We start from the raw sequence: 12,151 nt of genomic DNA, 5'->3' as shown, positions 1-12,151 counted from the left end.
GGAGAGCACTACCCCCTACATACTAGAGAAGCAGTGCTTGTGAAGCTGGGATTAAGAAATATCCCTAATAGAAACAGCTCCTTTGGCTTTAGTCAGCAGCTTCTTTCTCATGGGGGCCATCGTGGTCCTAGGGGAAGATCAAAGACTGGACAACCTGCAACCACATTCAGGTGTTGCTTATATGCCATGATTTAACTTGCAGGCCCTTGGCTCCCATTCAAGTTTACTCTCTGCCAAAAAACCAATGAGTCCACCATCCTATCACTTCATCACACTGTCCCAGCTATGCTAAGATCCACTTAGTCACGGCTATCTTGGCTTTCTGCATTTTACTAAAGCAAGTTGATGATTTGTAGCATGGCTCTTTTGGATTTTCACTCATATTGCATCCAGATACCTCCCATTCTCTCCATGGCTCCTCACAGCTTCTATGTTTATTCTAGGCAAATTACTAAAATCAGTTATTCTATGGTTTAATGCAACACTTACCCTTCTTGCCAATTCTCTGTGTCCTAGAATGGTGGTCTTCTTATATTTCCTGTTGAAACAATGTGGCAGAAATATTTAATTCAATACAACAGGCCATGTCTCTCATAATACTTTGAATTGAGAAAGGTAGGTTTGTATTCTTGTCTTCCCTCCATCAGTGAGGGGTCCTGTAACCTTTGGAAAGTTACACGATGATTCTGATTTGATTCTATAAATTGTAAATGGTGATAGGTCTTATCCTATCACAGAAATTTATGGGAGTAAAACTCCAGGATATCTTTTAACATATTTAGATGTAGAAATGTATTTGTATGGGCATATAAAATCTCAAATTTGTAATATTTTAATATGTTTTAAATTTAATAATTTAAATTTCATGATTACCTTTCAAACTGAAGGCTTTCCAAAGATTTCATTTTAAAATGTTTTTACTTTATTTGAATGTTTTTGTTGTATTTGAAAATACAGATTTTATTTTGCTTTTCCTAAGTATGTCAAAGTTTGCTCATGAACAGATAAGTCTTATGAGCCCCATAGAATAATCAAAAAACCAAACACTTACATTAGGTTGGTATTGAAACCTTCTGTTCTCTTTTCCATTTTTTCCTATTTATTTCCTAGTTCAAAATGTTTCCTAGTTCAAATGTTCAACTGTTTAGCAGGCTCAGATAACTTAATCAGTGGAGCTCTTATTTTTGGCATTCTCACATTCCAAATTAAAATTACATTATATTTTTTTGGGAAAACCCCCCACCAGTACCATCTGTGAATTGAATGGTGTCATTACATCAAAGTACTGCAATTACAACAATAGGGTAAAATTAATGCCAATGTTAAGTACAGATGTGCCAAATATGATGGGTAGTTGATACACAATTCAAATTGACAACCACGTGCAATGTGGAAAGTTTCCAGGCATAACCCCAGATCCAGTTGGCCAATGGATGTCATGATTGCCTCATAGAGAACATATTTAAAAGAGATTTATTTGGCAGTGAGAAAAAGTTAGTTTCAAAACACCATGGTCTATCCTAGGTTACTTATGCAAAGCTTTCATTATCTTGGGATAAAAATGGGCCCACAGAAGATAATCCAAGGGCATATAACATTCTATAGCTATGGAACAAAATTCCCACTTTTTAAAAACTAACAATACAACAAATGGTATTTGCGTTACATAGTGGATCATATGGCAGTGTTAGTTTAATGATGCTGTCTTTCTGTTTTTGTAGCTGGGACAAGTTATTAGCCTTAACATGCAATGGGGATTTCTTACTACTGGGAGATAGGATAGCAATCTTATTATTTAGATCTACCATCTGTAAAACAAGTTTTTTCGAATGAATGATCAGGGACTAGAGTTCCTTTCAACTTAGATCTTCTGATGTTTTGAATTAATGTGCAAGTTGGAAGGACAGTTTTACTCAGATAATCACAGGCTGTTGGAAACTCTGTAGTTGCATGTTGGTCCATCTGACTTAATGTGGTATCAAAAGAAGAGCTGGAAGTAGTTAGAGGTAGAAGAGTATAGATGAGTCAGTGGCAGCTGTCTCTTTAACCCTTAAGCTAAGAATGGTAAATAGTATTTTACGATAATTTTACTACTAAGCCCAGAAATTTTTAGCAGCAAATTTAAAACAAACTTTTTTTGGTGAATAGGCATAATTAACCTCTAAGCCTCATAGCAGCAGCTTTTATGTAAGCAAATAAGTTTCAAAATTGAGACAATATTTATAAAGCAAGAATAGCAGTTGCTAGGTCAGCCATTACATGGAGATATCAACTGATGTGTTTTTGCTCAAGAAGGCTATCTTGAATGAGGTCATGATGATATTTTTCTATAGAACAAAAAAATCATGGTCCAAGAATAATACCCATGTTCTTCTCTGAAATGCCACGCTTCTACATTTTCTTCGTTATTGCTCGATTTTATGAATCTTTTAAGGTTCAAAAGAGAAAGGGAACATAAGATGGAAACAAAGATGCCAAGAATCATAAATTCTCTTTTTATCACTAATCCTCAAATTCATCAAGTAATTTGAAAAATAGTAGTAGTTTATCATATTATTTCTGCAGCCAACTACTCTTACCTAAATAAAAAAAATACCAACTAGTTTAATTTATAACATAGAACAATATGTACTTACTGAATATGCAATACATAAAAAATAGTGCAAATAAAATATGTTGATTAAAACAGGTCTTAATGTGATTATCGTAAGAGGTCCCATGTAACCGTAGGCAAAGCAAAAAATTGTCAGCAAGGCAAAAAAGAAGCAACAATATAAGAGGTCTGAGGGTTTTTCAGTGAAAGAGTAGTAACTGCTGGTTAGAGAGATCAGGGATCCTTGCATTGCAGAGGAGACATTTTTGGCCAAGTATTTGGACAATTCCACTTTGAGAAAAATCAAGGAAAAAAATCCTAGGGGTTAGGAAACGTCTCATTCTACAAAGTGAAAAATGAGGGTGGCTTTCACTAGGATGGCAGAGGTGATGGTGCAAGTGGGTCTGACTCAACCCAACACTTTGATCGTAGTGATTAGAACATTGTCTAGTAGGACGTGAGTTGTAAGAAATGCAGAAGAGTCGAGGTTCATTACACTTATGAGTGAATTAATGTGGGTGAAGAACCAAGAGCAAATTTTAGGATAGAAAAAAGTCCCAGAAGTATAATTCATATCTACTCTACAGGTTCAGGAATACCTTAAATACCATCTTTTCCCTTTTAGATTTTTTAAGGTGAACCAATTGATATATTTCATATATACAAACTTACGAGCATCGCAATACTTCTTACCCTACCCTGCCTCCTGCCCTAGCTCCCACCCTCCCTCCCTCTTCCTTTCTTATTTTAATTTTTACAGTGATCTACTCTCTATCTATTTTATGAGATTAACCCCACACTTTGTGAAGAATTCAATAAATAAGAAGAAGAAACAAACATTGTGTCTCAACTGTAGAGACAAGGGCTATAAACAATTATCGAATCTTGGAATGTCAATTTCATTCATGTACATTACAGGTTTTTTTTTTTTTTGAATTCTGTACTGTCTTTTGATGTAAATCAAAAAAGAAATTCACAGTTCAGGTTATTGAGAAGAATTCTGCAGAAAGAAACCTTAAGGACAAGCAGAACTATAGACTCATCAGTGTCAGGAGGGTATTACTGTCTGCCTCCTCTTTTGGCTTCATCCTTCATGGCTTTTACAGAACAGCTTATCCATGCAGCAGGAGATTTCAAGCTTACAATTTTGCAAAATGGTAAACAAGGAGAAAAGAAGTATCTTTCCTTGACTCCTGCTTGAAAACTTAGTTCAGCTAAAATTCCAGCTTGAATCACATGAGCGCCTCAGGATCATGCACTGTCAGCTGCTATGAATCCCATAGTCATCCCTGTGGTCAACGTGCAGCTCACCACCTGCGCACAAGCACCCAGTAGGCATGAGAGAAGTTTCCAGAACAACTGACTGGCAGAAGAGGAGAAGACACCGGTAGAAAAATAGTTATTCATGAAGCCAGACTTAAGACTGAAATATTTTATAAAGGTGCAAACAATTATATGATACACAGATAAATATAAATACAGAAATGTAAATAATCCACATATTTGTATATTATATATATTTGTTACATAGATATATTCATACCTGTTATTATCCTTGCTCCTTCCCATCTAAAGATACTCTCTCTAGTGAGACATTTGGCCTAGTGGTTGGGTTGCTGCTTGGGATGCTTGCAGCTCACATAGGAGTGCCTGATTCAGTTCTCGCTCTGATCCTGACTCCAGCTTCATGTCAGTGCACATCCTTGGAGGCCACATGTGATGGCTCAAGTAGCTGGGTCCCTGCCACTCATTTGAGAGCTGGGTTGAGTTCTCATGCTCTGGCTTCAGTCCTAGCCTAGCCCTGACTATGGCAGGATTTGGGGGAGTGAACCAGTGCATATGGGGTATCTGTCTGCTTGTTGTCTCCGTCTCTCTAACAAATACCCAAAATAAGTAAAAATTGAAAGGATAAGGGTACTCTCTGAGGTAGATGGGGTTTCCACTCATGCACCTGACAGTGCTCTGTTACTCTCTCCTACATTATCAATTTCTGCCTCTCTTTGGGATCTTTTCCATCTGCATGCACACACTTACTATTGTTCTTCCATCTTAAAAATAAGACTTTTTTATGACTCCATGCTCACCATAAGCCATCACTTTTTTTTATATAGATTGAGCTTTTATGTACAAAGCTCATACCATGGAATCTTTTTTTAAAGATTTATTTATCTGAAAGTCAGAGTTACACAGAATGAAAGAAAGTCTTTCATCTGCTGGTTCACTCCCAAATTGGCCACAATGGCTGGAGCTGTGCCGATCCAAAGCCAGGAGCCAGGAGCTTCCTCCGGGTCTCTCACGTGGGTGCAGGGGCCCAAGGACTTGGACCATCTTCTACTGCTTTCTCAGGCCACAGCAGAGAGCTGGATCAGAAGTGGAGCAGCTGGGTCTTGAACCGGCACCCATATGGGATGCCGGCGCTTCAGGTCAGGGCGTTAATCCACTGTGCCACAGCGCTGGCCCCAGACATCACTTTTTATTTTCTCAGCTTCTGTTTACGACAAGATTTCTTTTCTTTTCTTTTCTTTTTTTTTTTTGCTTTTAAAAAACTTTTATTTAATAAATATAAATTTCAAAAGTACAACTTTTGGATTATAGCGGTTTTCCCCCCATAACCACGCTCCCAAGCCCAACCCATCCCGTCTCCTACTCCCTCTTCCATCCCATTCTTCATTATGATTCATTTTTAATTATCTTTGTAGAAGATCAACTGGAGCTGGCGCCGTGGCTCAGTTGGTTAATCCTCCACCTTGCAGCGCAGGCATCCCATATGGGCGCTGGGTTCTAGTCCTGGTTGCTCCTCTTCCTGTCCAGCTCTCTGCTGTGGCCTGGGAGTGCAGTGGAGGATGGCCCAGGTGCTTGGGCCCTGCACTCACATGGGAGACCAGGAGGAAGCACCTGGCTCCTGGCTTCGGGTCAGCATAGCTCTGGCCGTAGCGGCCATTTGAGGGGTGAACCAACAGAAGGAAGACCTTTCTCTCTGTCTCTCTCTTTCACTGTCTATCTTTAAAATAAAATTAAAAATAAAAAAAGATCAACTTAGTATATACTAAATAAACATCTCAACAATTTGCATCCACACAGATACACAAAGTATAAAGGACTGTTTGAAAACCAGTTTTACCATTAATTCGCATAGTACAACACATTAAGGACAGAGATCCTACATGGGGAGTAAGTGCACAGTGACTCCCATTGTGGATTAAACAATTGCCATTCTAATTTATGACATCAGTAATCACCCAAGGCTCTTGCATGACACGATTTCTTGAGACAACCATGTGTACTCTGACTCACTCTCACGTCGTTTTCTCTCAGGCGCAGTCCACTCAGGCTTCCGTATCTTTGCCAGTTCACCAGGACAAGATCAATTTCTCCTGCGATGTCCATGCTGATCAACTCAGAGCTCAGTTCTTAGACTCTACTTCGTTAGATCTATCAGCAAACAGTGCTATGTACACTCATTCCCTCCTTGTTACATCTCTTCTTTATGGCTTACTGAATTGTGTTCTGCCAGCCTCGCCTTCATATTCCTGAGAGTTCCTGCTTATGGCTGATGCTTACTGTTGGGGGCTCCTGGGTTCTACCCTTGGTCTTTCTTTTCTACCTACGTGGATTTCCTTGATGATTGCTGACAATGCTAAAATTTCTTTCTTACGGGTTGTCTCTGCCCTGGATTCTAGATTTCTCTACCATGCTGCCCACACTGTGTGGTTGCCCAAGATACTTCAGTTTAAGGAGTTTAAACTAAGCTCCTTAATCTTCCATTCCCAACCCTTGTTCAGTGTTAAGAGCTGATTTATTTATATATGTTGAAGCCCTAACCTCCACTAGCCCTGAATGTGAATGGTCTTTGGAAACAGGGCCCTTTAAAGAAGTAATGAAAGTAAAATGGGGCTGTATGGTTGGCCCTATTCCAATCTGTCTGGAGTCTATGAGGAGAGACAGGCACTAGGTGTGAGTGCATACAGAGCAGTGACTAGTGAGGGCACAGCCAGAAGGCAATCATCAGCAAGCCAAGGAGACTCTTGGACTCCTCTTATCCACACCTGTTGGAAAATACACTCCTTTTGTTTCAGTCCTGTGTTTCGTATGGCAGCTGAGTAGACCAATACACCTATAATCTCCCCTCAGTCACTTTCTGAGACCTCTACCCTCCTTTGGCCCATGCCCCCAAATTCAGAACTATGTTGGATTCTTTAATTTTTCTCACACTCTCTGTTTTGTCTATGAAGAAATGCTGTTGATTCTAAATTCACAACAGAGGTCACTCCTCACTGCCTCTGGTACCTCCTCCTTGGTCCATGTCATTGGCATCTCCTGCGTGGATCAATGCAGTGGCTTTGTCACCCATTTCCCGGCTTTTGTACTGTCCTTTGAGTCTACTCTGTACACCTCAACTGGACAAAGACTATTTTACTTACCCTTTTAAAATTTTTAATAGTTCTAAATAGAGCTGGCTCTGTGGCTCACTAGGCTAATCCTTCTGCCTTGCAGCGCCGGCACACCGGGTTCTAGTCCCAGTTGGGGCACCGGATTCTGTCCCGGTTGCCCCTCTTCCAGGTCAGCTCTCTGCTGTGGCCCGGGAGTGCAGTGGAGGATGGCCCAAGTGCTTGGGCCCTGCACCCCATGGGAGACCAGGAGAAGTACCTGGCTTCTGCCATCGGATCAGTGCAGTGCGCCGGCCGCGGCGGCCATTGGAGGGTGAACCAACGGCAAAGGAAGACCTTTCTCTCTGTCTCTCTCTCTCTCACTGTCCACTCTGCCTGTCAAAAAAAAAAAAAATAGCTCTAAATAGATTCAGTATAGTTTATAGATACAGTTCTAATAATATGATATTCCTTTTCTCTATCCCTCTTTTTTCTTTCGGTTTTTGAGATAACATATTTTAAATTTATGTTACAGTAAAAGGAACTAATGCTTCATTGAATAGGAAGTTTAACAAGAGACAAGCAAAAGACCCTAGTTTAGTGGGGATATAGACAATGGCTATAAACAATAACTTACTGGAATAATGACTATTTAACCCACATACAGTACATTTTAAAGTAATCACAGATCATTAAAACTATAGTAGTATAACATTCTTAATCATTGGTTTGTCAAAAGCCTAACAGTTTTACAAAACTATATAGGGGAGAATATACAATATTTGCGTTTCTGTTGGAAAGAGACTAAAAAGTAAGTCGGGGCAAGCATTTGGCCTGGTGGGTATGACACCAATTGGGACATGCACAATTCATATCAAAATATCTGGGTATGACTGGTGGCTCTGCTCCCAATTTCAGCTTCCTGCTCATGTGTACCTGGGAAGTAGCAGGTGATGGGTTAAGTGACTGCATTACTATCACCCATGGGAGACTGACTGCAGGCTGGCCCAGTCCTGGCTATTGTGAGCATTTAGAAAGTAGACTAGCATAAGGGAATGAGGGTTCTCTCTGTCCCTGTCTCTTCTCTCTTTGTTCCCTTTCTTCTTTAAAACAAAACAAAACAAATTTAAGTAATAAAAAGCTCATTCTCTGCTCAATAACTCCCACTTCATCGGGCGTAAAAGCCACATCCTTACACTTGTCTTCAGGCTGTAGAGCATTTCTGGCCATTGTTCACGAAATTTCTGACTTCATTTTCTGCTACTTTGTCGTTTACTCACTCTGCTCCAAAGCGTCAGCAACTGTGTGAGTCCATGAACACTTCTGGCAAACTCCAGCCTTAGGGCTTTGCACTGGCTGTGCCACCTGCTCAACGCTCTTCCTAAAAATGTTCACACTCCCTCATTTCCTTTACCTCTTTGCTCTCAGGTGACTACAACAAGTCATCTCTGCCTACATTATTTAAAAGGAGTGTCCCCTCCGCCTGCTATGCTACTTTCTAAACCAGTCTTATCACCATCTAGTGTACTATGTAATTTTGTTATTTATAATATTTTTAAATTAATTTTTGTACACCTCCTCTACAATGTAAGATCCACAAAAGCAGTGATCTTCCATTTGTTTTGTTCACTGACCCACATGTTCCATTAAACAATGCTTGCCACATACTGGGAGAGCAAATAACCTTCATGTAATAAATAAATGAATTGAACAGAGGGTATACACAAATGTCAACAAAACAACATTCAGCTTGAGAAATAAAATATTATTAAACTTGTAAGCCTTCAATACCTTTCTCACCTCACCTTCTTCCCTAAACACAGTTTTCCATTCATTCTTTGAACACCTTCGTAGTTATACTGCATGTGTATCCATCCCTACACTAGCGTGTGTTCTTTAGTTTTCCAAGCATTTTAAAACTGCGAATGTGAATCTGCACTGGCTTTTTCAACCCAATGTTTGAGAGGTACATCCATGCAGATGATGAGGCTGTTGTGGCTTCATTTTCAATGCTGTCGTTTTCAGTTAAATGAGTTCATCAGAATTTTAAAAGCCATAGACGTTTGGCTGATTTCTATAGTTGTACACATCTCCTGGAACCTCATAGGCAACACCATCATTAGTCTATGATACATGTGAAGCAGTGACACTGGAATGCTCAGGAAACTATTCCACCCTCGCACAGGAGTTGAGCGGCATCTAGGAAGTCTCTTCTGTGGATCAGTGTTCAAGTTTCCTGGTCTCGCATAGGCCAAGGGCTGTGGCATTTGGTTTCCTAATATATGCAAAGGCTTGCATTTCTGTCTCCCAACTGAGTTTCAGTTCTGTCTTTATTTTGGTCCCAGTGGATTTAGCTGATTTTATTTTAAGCCTAGCAATGCATTATCAGCAGTGTTTATTGAATCCTATCCAGAATTTCTACATATTTAAATTGGGTGTTTTTTTTTTTTCTCTAGAATACCTGTATGCCATATTGCACGAAGCAGCAGGAAGCTTAAACTTTATAGTTAATTTTAAAATTGTCACATATTGATGGTTTTGGTGTTGTTATTTGGGATAGGGTAAATGTTATATAATAACAACTGTGTTTTGGAATATTAATATGACAATAGCAGCAGGCACCAAGGAGCGATTGATAACAAAGTTGACTCCTTTTACACATCTAGTACTAGGTTAAAATGATCAGCTCATTTTGAATAATTTTAATAAATGATGTTGTGACAATTGGACAGCAATTTGCATAAAAATGAAATTAGATTCATGCCTCGCATTGCATACAAAATAATCTCTAAATGCATGACAGATCTAAAAATAAAAAATAAAACCATACACACAAGCAGGAAAAGTGGCTGAACCTGGTAAGAAAAGTCTTTCAAATTATGACAAAAAATCTAGTTGTACTATGATTGAACATCAATAAGTTTTGCAATACAAGTCTCTTAAAGGGCTGAGATCACTGTAAACAAATTCAAAAGGCAAATAAACCAGGAGAAACCATTTGCCATGTATGTCACAAATGAGAGGCTAGTTTTCTTAATATATAAAGAACACTTAACAATTGAATGAAAAACTTGTATAAAGATAATACAAAATAAGTTCCAAACAAATGGCAAGATTTCCAACATTATTCACAATAAGAGAAGTACATATTAAAGATGCCATTTGCATCTATCAGTTTGGAAGAAAGCCAAAGCTTTGATCATACACTTTGTTGCTAAAACTGTGGAAAAACAGGCAGTTTCAGACAACACTTGGGGAAATGTCAAGTAATGTGGCCAGGGAGTGCAGTGGAGGATGGCCCAAGTCCTTGGGCCCTGCACCCCATGGGAGACCAGGAGAAGCACCTGGCTCCTGCTTTCGGATAGGCGTGGTGTGCCAGCCGCAGTGTGCCGGCCGCAGTGCGCCGGCTGTGGCGGCCATTGGAGGGTGAACCAACGGCAAAGGAAGACCTTTCTCTCTGTCTCTCTCTCTCTCACTGTCCACTCTGCCTGTCAAAAAAAAAAAAAGAATATTTAGAATATAATAGTTATAGAACAGAATCTCATAGCATTTTAAAAACTACATTCTTGCTTACCTTTTTTTTTTTTTTTTTTTGGACCTAATGTAAAATATCTACCCTGAAGATATCCCATCCATAGGAAAAAAAAGTGCACAAGGTGTTTGCCCTACTGTAGCTTCATTGCATTAAATATAATTGCAGACTTTCAGAAGAAGCCATCCAAAGGACCATCCACAAGAGATTGGTTGAATAAACTATTGCACATCTATCAAAAGACAAACATCTACTTTATGGTATAGAAGGAGGAATAGCTCTAGAAAGCAAAAGAGAGTGGTTTCCGGGATGTATTTTTGAGCTAGAAAGAAAGCCACATGCAAGAGAGATGCATAGTATGCTATCCATTGCATGAAGTGGAAGAGGAAAGATGCTTGTGAATGTGTGCCTCTCATTACGAAAAGGACACAAGAAGACTGGACAAGGCAAAGGTAATGGAAGTGGTTTCTACGGTGACTAGGCAGGGACACAGAAGAAAGCGAACAACAGTCTTACATTGTTGAGAGTGGAAATAATCCTAATGGTCTATAGATTTACGAAGTCAAAATCCAAGTGGATTAAACCTCCTAAAAGTGAATACAAACAGAAATAAATGACTCTAACTTCATATAAAGTGGATAAACATAAGCAAAATGAAGAACAAAATTTCATCACATATCATCTGAGTGCACTACTTTGTCTACATACTCTCACTGTAATTACGCAAAGAACCATCAAACCACCTTGGACCTCTACTTATCAGGTTAGTTATTATTAGAGGTGTTGCTGTAGTAATTCTGAAATTGCTTTCTGCATATTGTAAGAATCAGGAAATTAGTATTTTGATATTATCAGCAGTCAGGGGTATCACTATGGGTGAAGGGAGATAACAATGAGGAGTTCGGGGACACAAAGAATTCTGCAGTATTAGTTGCAATTATAGTTTGTCACATGGAACCTGTGATATATGTCATATCCTACGGGCTTCAAAAAGTTCATGGCAAAATGAATGAATTATGGCAAAAATACTACGCAATATTTTTAAAAATCTTTATATTTACTTGAGAGGCAGAGTTAGAGACAGGCAGAGGGAGAGACAGAGAGAGAGGTCTTCCATCTGCTGGTTTGCTCCTCAAATGGCTGCAATAGCTAGAGCTAGGCCAAAACAAAGCCAAGAACCAGAAACGTCTTCAAGTCTCCTGCGCGGGTACAGGGACCAAAGCACTTGGGACATCTTTTACTGGTTTCCCAGGCTATCAGCAATATGGTGGATCAGAAATGGAGCAGTCAGGACTTGAACTGACACCCATATGGGATGCTAGTACCACAGGGAGATGCTTAACCTACTATACCACAGTGTTGGCCCCTAGGCAATAATTTTATAAATTTTTCTTCAGAATATACTTATCTTTTAATTCTACACTGTAAAAAATTTTTGAAATATTCTCACATTTATGCTTTATGATATATATGTCATGAAATATGTGTATATATATATGCAGGCAACTCATTATTCAAGTGTGTGTCTCGGTTCTGTTCACTGAGAGGGCCTGGTAACAATGATGTCTCAGTAGCAATGAGCTCATTAAGATCTCAACTCTTGGTTTCCAGATACCCTTTCCTTCTAAAACGAGCAAGGGAATCTTAAAGAAATGACTG

This window comes from Oryctolagus cuniculus, chromosome 9 (assembly GCF_964237555.1).
Source record: "Oryctolagus cuniculus chromosome 9, mOryCun1.1, whole genome shotgun sequence".
In the NCBI taxonomy this organism is placed as follows: domain Eukaryota; kingdom Metazoa; phylum Chordata; class Mammalia; order Lagomorpha; family Leporidae; genus Oryctolagus; species Oryctolagus cuniculus.
This window is presented reverse-complemented; position numbering follows the sequence as displayed.